Source organism: Nicotiana attenuata, chromosome 2 (genome assembly GCF_001879085.1).
Source record: "Nicotiana attenuata strain UT chromosome 2, NIATTr2, whole genome shotgun sequence".
Lineage (NCBI taxonomy): Eukaryota > Viridiplantae > Streptophyta > Magnoliopsida > Solanales > Solanaceae > Nicotiana > Nicotiana attenuata.
The window spans coordinates 79,855,957-79,864,412 of NC_031990.1; positions in this window are offsets into that span (position 1 = coordinate 79,855,957).

Consider the following 8,456-nt stretch of genomic DNA (forward strand, 5'->3'; position numbering starts at 1 on the left):
CCAATTACTTGGAAAGGCACTAATATCTTGGAAAAGTAAAAAGCAAGGATCAGTCGCATTATCCACGACTGAGGCTGAGTATATTTCCATTGGACAATTTTGTGCACAATTACTATGGATGTCTCATCAATTGGGTGACTATGAACTATCCTTTAAACATATTCCAATTTTCTGTGATAACTCTAGTGCTATATGTCTATCTAAGAATGATGTGCATCATTCTAGGGCTAAGCATATAGATATCAAGCATCATTTTATTAGAGATCATGTTCTTAAGGGAAATATAGAACTATCTTTTGTTGGAACTACTGATCAATTAGCGGATATCTTTACTAAGCCATTACTAGAGGGCAGATTTTGCTTTTTAAGAGAATTACTTGGTATTGTTTGCATCAATTATTAATGTTAAGACCTATGTGTTAATATTTTTTGCCTAATGTTCAATCTTTGTTATTTTCTGATCATTAATTGCGCCTCCGAATTCCCTCTCTTTTCCTCTCTTTTCACATCAGTTACAGAGTTCAAAGAAGGAAACCCAATCATCACGTCTGTTCAACTGACACCCCTTCCTTTTCTATACTCAACCGTCAGAAACCCTTTTTTAATACCTAAAAGCAATTTTCAGTCTCCATTGCCCCCCCATCGCCTAGAAACCCTCTCCAAAAGTTTCTCTCACCAAAAGCTCTTCCATGGCCAAACACTCAAAAAATCCTGCTGCTTCTACCAGGAAGAGTACTCGCTCCAGAACTAAACCCCCATCTCAACCTCCAGAACAAGTAGACCCTAGGGTCCGACCATTTTGAAGGTTTTGCCTCCTCTCAGGCGGACCTTTCATACCATTCTCACGCTTTAGGAGAAAAAGCCCTGGGAAAAAGGCCTATGGAAGAACTCCCTGAATCATTTACTCCAAAGAAGACGAAAATTGATGTCTCCAGTTCTTTAGAGTCTGACCAAAATTTCTGGGATTCTCCAAATAGAGATTCCTTCATCGCTTTGAAAGACAAGCCAATTGCTCATGGGAGGGTAGTCGACATTGATGACATGGGAGCCCTAAATTGTAAGGTAAAAGATCTGTTTGTTCATCAGGGTTGGTCTAAATTCTTTTCTGTTCCCCTCCCTAAAGTCTATGAACCCCTAGTGAGAATGTTTTATGCAAATCTTCGTTCCAGTAAGTTTGATAAGTTGGAATCCTTATTGTTAGGGAAGCGCATTGTTCTTGATTGTGCCATATTTGATTCAATTTTCCAGTGTAAGTGTTCTGGTTTTCCCATGCTTTTCAAATTCCTGGCCTGATGATTTTGGAATCACTTTTGATCAAGAAAAATGGTGTATTGCTGAGTGTCCATCTGATTCTCTCCCAAACCAGTTAGGTCCTAGTGATGTTAGCTTTGAATCTCGTGTTCTAGCCTATATTGTTGCAACTACTCTGCTTCCTCGTACTGGCTCTTTCTCTACCTTCTCTCAAATAGATACCTTTCTTGTCTATTACCTTGTCACAAAACTCAAGATCAAACTGTCCTCCTGGGTCATCAATTTTATGATTGAGAGTACTGATGATCCCAGCAGTCTGCCCTGTGCATGGCCATCACTCACATTCTGGAGGCACATAATATCTCCATCATTCATATCTATTTCAACTTACAATTCCAGAGCCTTTGCAAGTATGGGGTATATGTGTATGAAGGGCTCATGGGTAGATAAACAAGAAGGTGAAGTCAAACATGCTCAACTTGAGCCAAAACCCAAACCCGTTGTTTCCCATCATAGTCAAGTGTGCTTGATCTTGCTGAGAAACTAGGTGCCATTGACAATCAGCTATCCGCCATCAAAACTCTCCTTACTGCTACCCAGTCCACTGTTGGAGATATTCATGCCATTTCAAAAGTGACAAGGTCTGATGTTTCAAACATAAGAGTTGCAGTTCTCAGAGTTAGGGAAAACGCAATCAAGACATTCAAGGAGGTACACGACAGGCTTGATGGAGTGACTATCTCAGCCAATGCCAGCTTTGATCAACTAAAGGAGGTGATATGCAACACTCTTACCTTTTTCTTGTGTCGTTAATGTGGGAATTTAAGACAATTTTTTTGTGCTGTTTTGGACTAGATAACCAGTCGTTTGGGTGATACCTGCTTTTCTTTATGTTGTTTAGACATTATGTTTTGTTTTGCCATAACTCTGTTAGCATATCATGCTTATAGTATATCGTGCTCTAGTATATAGTGTGTTGCTTTCTTATCCCCTCTTTGTTGATGGCAAAAAGGGGGAGAAAAGGATATCCATATACGTGCAGATAGTGCAGGTACATTCATTGCAGGGGAAGTCGACTATAGATACTACAGGAGAAACTTACTAAAAGAAGTCCCAACGGCACTTCTTGGGGGGGGAGTCAGAGATCTCGCAGAAGCAGTCAACTAAGGGAAGCACCTACTGAGGGGGAGCCAACTGCACTCATTGAGGGGGAGTAAAATACGGTGAAGTCAACTGATGTTTACATGTTTACATATATTATTTTGTCATCACCAAAAAGGGGGAGATTGTTAGGTTTTAGTTTTAATGATGAAAAATAATATTACTGTTTTTGGCATAGGAACTCAAGAAAAGCATCCAAGATTAAAGAACTCAAAAGGACGGAATCAATCAACCGAATCAATCAGAGATTGATTGAAACGGAAAAGAAGCATCAAAGATCTTGGAAGATGATCAATCAAGCTGCTATTTTCAGAAGGACCAATAATCAAGGAATAAACCCGCGTTATCAAGACCTGTAGAAGGAAAGCTATCAATGCCCTCTCATCAAGGAAGAGCAACGGCAAGCTGCTATTTTCGGAAGGACCAACAATCAAGGAGTAAAACCCGCGTCGTCAAGATCTGTAGAAGGAAAGCTATCAATGCCCTCTCATCAAGGAACAGCAACGGCAAATAACCTTATTCTTGGAAAGAATCAATCTCTTTTCAAGGATCAAATCTCTTGGGTTATCAAATCTCTTCAGCAAACGGCCTCCTACAAAGTATTTATACACATCATTCATGCTTAGGCAAACATACTTTGGTCAAACCAAATACCCTCTCTTTGTTCTACTGCAAACAAACATTGTAGTTCTATTAGACCTGCTGTGTAACAAGTTAGAGAAGAAAGAGAGAAAAATACTGGTGAGGCATTGTATCAAAAAGAAACGAGTGATATAGGAACTGAGTCATTGGAGTAAACCACACCATTCACTTTGTACTCGAGAAACTCATTCACCGAAAGAGAACTCCCTTGCAACCCAAGGGGACTGAACTAGGATTCACATTGAATCGAACCAGTATAAAAATTCCGGTGTCTTTAATTCCTGCACTTTATTTCTGCATCTTAAATTCTGCTCTTACTGTTATCACGTTATTACATCTAGTCGACTAATTAGAAAATTAGTCAACTTGTAGCGATTAAAATATAAAAATAAACAATTCAACTCCCTCTTGTACTTTCACAATATTTGTCAATACACTGCTAGATGCAAGCCACATGTACATCTAAAAGTACTGGATAGTAAATTACTTGAGGCCGAGGGGATCTCATCCCTCTTTTATGCATTTATCCTAGAAATAGCTCTTTCAACACACAAAATCATCCTGATACACTAGTATCTGATTGTAAGCAGGGCTTATCAGCTAGCATACAATAATTTGCCAATCGTTCTAGTTATTGGCATCCGTTACTACTTCCTCAAGATTTTTACTATAGACTGTTTGTGGGTGTTTGTTATAGTGCTTTCTGTTTTCTACTTTTACGTAAGACGAGTAACGTAATTTCTCAGTTTTCAACTTAAAAACAGTTTCCAAATTACTCGAAACCACTTGTAACTAACTCTCTAGATGGATTTTCAAGCAAACAGATCAAGGAGATGCGCTTAAATAAGTAACAAACAGTAGTAGAGAAGGAAATAAATGGCAATTCTATCATATCAAACTGGTATTGGCTATGAGCCTATGATTGGTAAAAAGTAAAAACCTCTTCTTAAGATGTTCCATCAATTTACCCCTTTAATACAATGCCTAATGTCGGAGCAATTTGATAGGTTTATATTAACTGTCTCGTTTATTAGTAATTCAAGTTTCTTAAAAAGTCAGTAACAGACGCACCAACTTAATTTATATTCCTACTTTCTTGTTCAACAATTTCCTACTCCTCTGTCTTGACCTTTTCCTTCATTAATCTACATTCTACACTATCATTACTCTAAGCTTCATTTCCAAGACAATATCAACACTTGCGTGTTTTCTGTAAAAAACTCTCTCCCTAGCTTTGCCTAGAAAATAAAGTGACAGTTAATTAGTTAAATATAGTGATTATGTAATATCTTTTACGCTGTTTGTGTTAGTATATATAGTTTAAGTTGAATTTTTACGTAAAACTAGGTTGGATATGAGGTTGTTTGCATTAAAAGATTATGAAGCTGTCTTGTTTTCAATAATGTCATGCGTGAATACAAACAAGTACGTTATAATTTACCAAACTTATGCGAGTAAAAATGACGTGCATGACAGTGACAGAGATATCAGCTACAAACACGCTGACATAAGAGAAATTAATGTTCTCATCCATCAAAAACCTACTTATGGAAAAATTAAATTAAATAAAATAAAATTAACACTTGTGCTTTCTAGAAGCACACGTTTTTGACTCGAGGACGTCGAAGGTAAAAAAGAAAGGAGTGAAGAAGTCAAAGAGAGGGGAATATGTTAATAAGACAGCCGACCTACTTTAAAGACATCATTAATCAAATCAAAGCTTTAATTTGGTGTTGTTTTCTCTAACTAAATACTCACTTAAAACCAATCAAATCTTTCACACATTATTCTGATAACACACCTAATAGAAGGAAGACTTTATTCATCTCCGATAACGGACTTATCAGTACCACAGTAAATATTCCAGCGTTACATGATAAACTACCCACCAAGTATTCAATAGTTAAACTTTCTCATTAACAACATGTTTGTTAATTATCAAAAAACAATTTACACTACTAAAATTCCGGAAAAAAACGACCAAAGTTAGTCTATCAAGAAAAGCGACCAACGTTGGTCTCTAAATTGGAGAAAATAATAAAATAATTATTTTAAATACATTAGCGACCAAAGTTGGTCGCTATTGGTTAATAATTTCGTCAAAATGTTGACCGGACTGGTCAGACTTACTTGGTCAAAGAAATACTGAGATTAGCGACCAACGTTGGTCGCTATTGTGGGATCCACTTATTAAATTTTAATAATTATATTATTATTTAAGAAAATTATAAAATATAAATAAATATAATTCAAAGTTAGCGACCAAAGTTGGTCGCTTATAAAATAGAGACCAACTTTGGTCGCTAATATGGGACCCGTTTAACAATTATATTATTATTTTAAATATTATATAAAATATAAATAAATTTGATTTAAATTTAGCGACCAGCTTTGGTCGCTAATTTAAATTTAAGTATAATTAGCGAGCAAAGTTGGTCTCTTTTTCAGGTCAACAATGGTCAAAATTAAAAATCATTTTTGTATTTACTATCTAAATAATATAAATGTAAGCCGTTAACATTTTTGTAACACAAGGGATGAATAGACTAAAATATACTCTAACATGTTATGCACTAAGTATAAGCGTATTAGGTAATATTATATCGAATATGGCTTACATATATGTAATATATATAGTTACGCTGTACTATGCACTAAGTATAAGCGTATTAGGTAATATTATATCGAATATGGCTTATATATATGTAATATATATACTTACGCTGTACTATGCACTAAGTATAAGCGTATTAGGTAATATTATATCGAATATTGCTTATATATATATAATATATATACTTACGCTGTACTATGCACTAAGTATAAGCGTATTAGGTAATATTATATCGAATATGGCTTATATATATGTAATATATATAGTTACGCTGTACTATGCACTAAGTATAAGCGTATTAGGTAATATTATATCGAATATGGCTTATATATATGTAATATATATAGTTACGCTGTACTATGCACTAAGTATAAGCGTATTAGGTAATATTATATCGAATATGGCTATATATGTAATATATATACTTACGCTGTACTATGCACTAAGTATAAGCGTATTAGGTAATATTATATCGAATATGGCTTATATATATGTAATATATATAGTTACGCTGTACTATGCACTAAGTATAAGCTTATTAGGTAATATTATATCGAATATGGCTTATATATATGTAATATATATAGTTACGTGTACTATGCACTAAGTATAAGCGTATTAGGTAATATTATATCGAATATGGCTTATATATAGTTACGTTGTACTATGCACTAAGTATAAGCGTATTAGGTATTATTATATCGAATATGGCTTATATATATGTAATATATATAGTTACGCTGTACTATGCACTAAGTATAAGCGTATTAGGTAATATTATATCGAATATGGCTTATATATATGTAATATATATAGTTACGCTGTACTATGCACTAAGTATAAGCGTATTAGGTAATATTATATCGAATATGGCTTATATATATGTAATATATATACTTACGCTGTACTATGCACTAAGTATAAGCGTATTAGGTAATATTATATCGAATATGGCTTATATATATGTAATATATATAGTTACGCTGTACTATGCACTAAGTATAAGCGTATTAGGTAATATTATATCGAATATGGCTTATATATATGTAATATATATAGTTACGCTGTACTATGCACTAAGTATAAGCGTATTAGGTAATATTATATCGAATATGGCTTATATATATGTATATATATATATATATATATATATATATATATATAATATTAAAATTAATTAAAAGTAATTTAATTTTTTTTAGATATAGCGACCAATGTTGGTCGCTATTCTGGTCAAACGGTCAGAACTTAGCGACCAACGTTGGTTGCTATTTTGGTCAAAATAGTCAATACATTTTGGCTACCAAAAATAGCGACCAAGGTTGGTCGCTTTTTGTAAATACAGTAGCTAAAAAACGGGTTTCCCCTCTTATTCTCTTATTTTTTTCTCTCTCTCTTCTCTCTCTCACACCCAAACTCCCCATCCCCTTCCGTCTCCCTCCATCGACGCCGCCGTCCCTCTCCACCCTCCACCCGCCGGAGGCAGCAGCAGCTCCACCACCGGTGTCCTTCACTGTCCAGGTAGGTTTCTCTCTCCTTTCCTTATTTTTTTCGAAATACACAGATTTATTTTAATTCTTTGTAGTTTGATTTTTAAAAATTAATTGTTCTTAGCTAAATTAAATGTAGGATAATTATTAGTAGCTAAAATAATTAGTTTTACCTACTAATTTGAGGAAAAATGGGTTGAAGAGAAGAAACCCTAAATTTTTAGGGTTTATGTTAAGTCTTGTTATGGTTGGGTCAAATTAGAATTTAGTTCTTGTGAGGATTAGAATCTAGATCTGATTATCTTGATATTTATTTTATTTTATTGTTTGATTCATGTAGATTTTCCTAAATAGAACTTTTCTACTTTATCACAAAATTGAAACATGAAGAATAATTTTAATATGATAATGCAGTAGTATTGCAGTATCAACAAATAAATTGATATTAACACAAAAAAATGAAGGTGTAGACTTAACTTGTAGAAGAATAATTGATATTTCTTTCAGAAAAGGAATGGCCAGTGAGAACAATTGATATTTCTTTTGTTCTTGATTAGATGGAATATGGTAGCCAATCTAAAATCCGTTTAATTAAATGATAGATAATTAATAAATTTATCTTTGGAAGTTAGGAGTTATTAATTTGAGAATACACCCCTTATATTTATAAATAAAACACTTAACCCATTACATTATTGGGCATATTACACATATATAACTACATACTTAGGATATGACTTGAAATTTTGGTTTATGTATTGAGATTTTGGTTTGTGTATTGGAATTTTAGTTTATAAATTGAAATTTAGGATATGACTTGAACTTTTGTGGATATGAGTTGAACCTTTAGGATATGAATTGGACTTTTAGTTTATGAATTGAGATTTTGGTTTATGTATTGGAATTTTAGTTTATAAATTGAAATTTTAGGATATGATTTGAACTTTTGTGGATATGAGTTGAACCTTTAGGATATGAATTGAAATTTTGGTTTATGTATTGGGATTTTAGATTATAAATTAAAATTTCAGGATATGACTTGAACTTTTGTGGATATGAGTTGAACCTTTAGGATATGAACTTTTAGGATATGACTTGAAATTTTAGGATATGACTAGAACCTTTAGGATATGATTTGAACCTTTAGGATATGAATTGGAATTTTTGTTTATGAATTGGAATTTTAGATTATGACTTGAACTTTTGTGGATATGAGTTGAACCTTTAGGATATGAATTGGACTTTTAGTTTATGAATTGAGATTTTGGTTTATGTATTGGAATTTTAGTTTATAAATT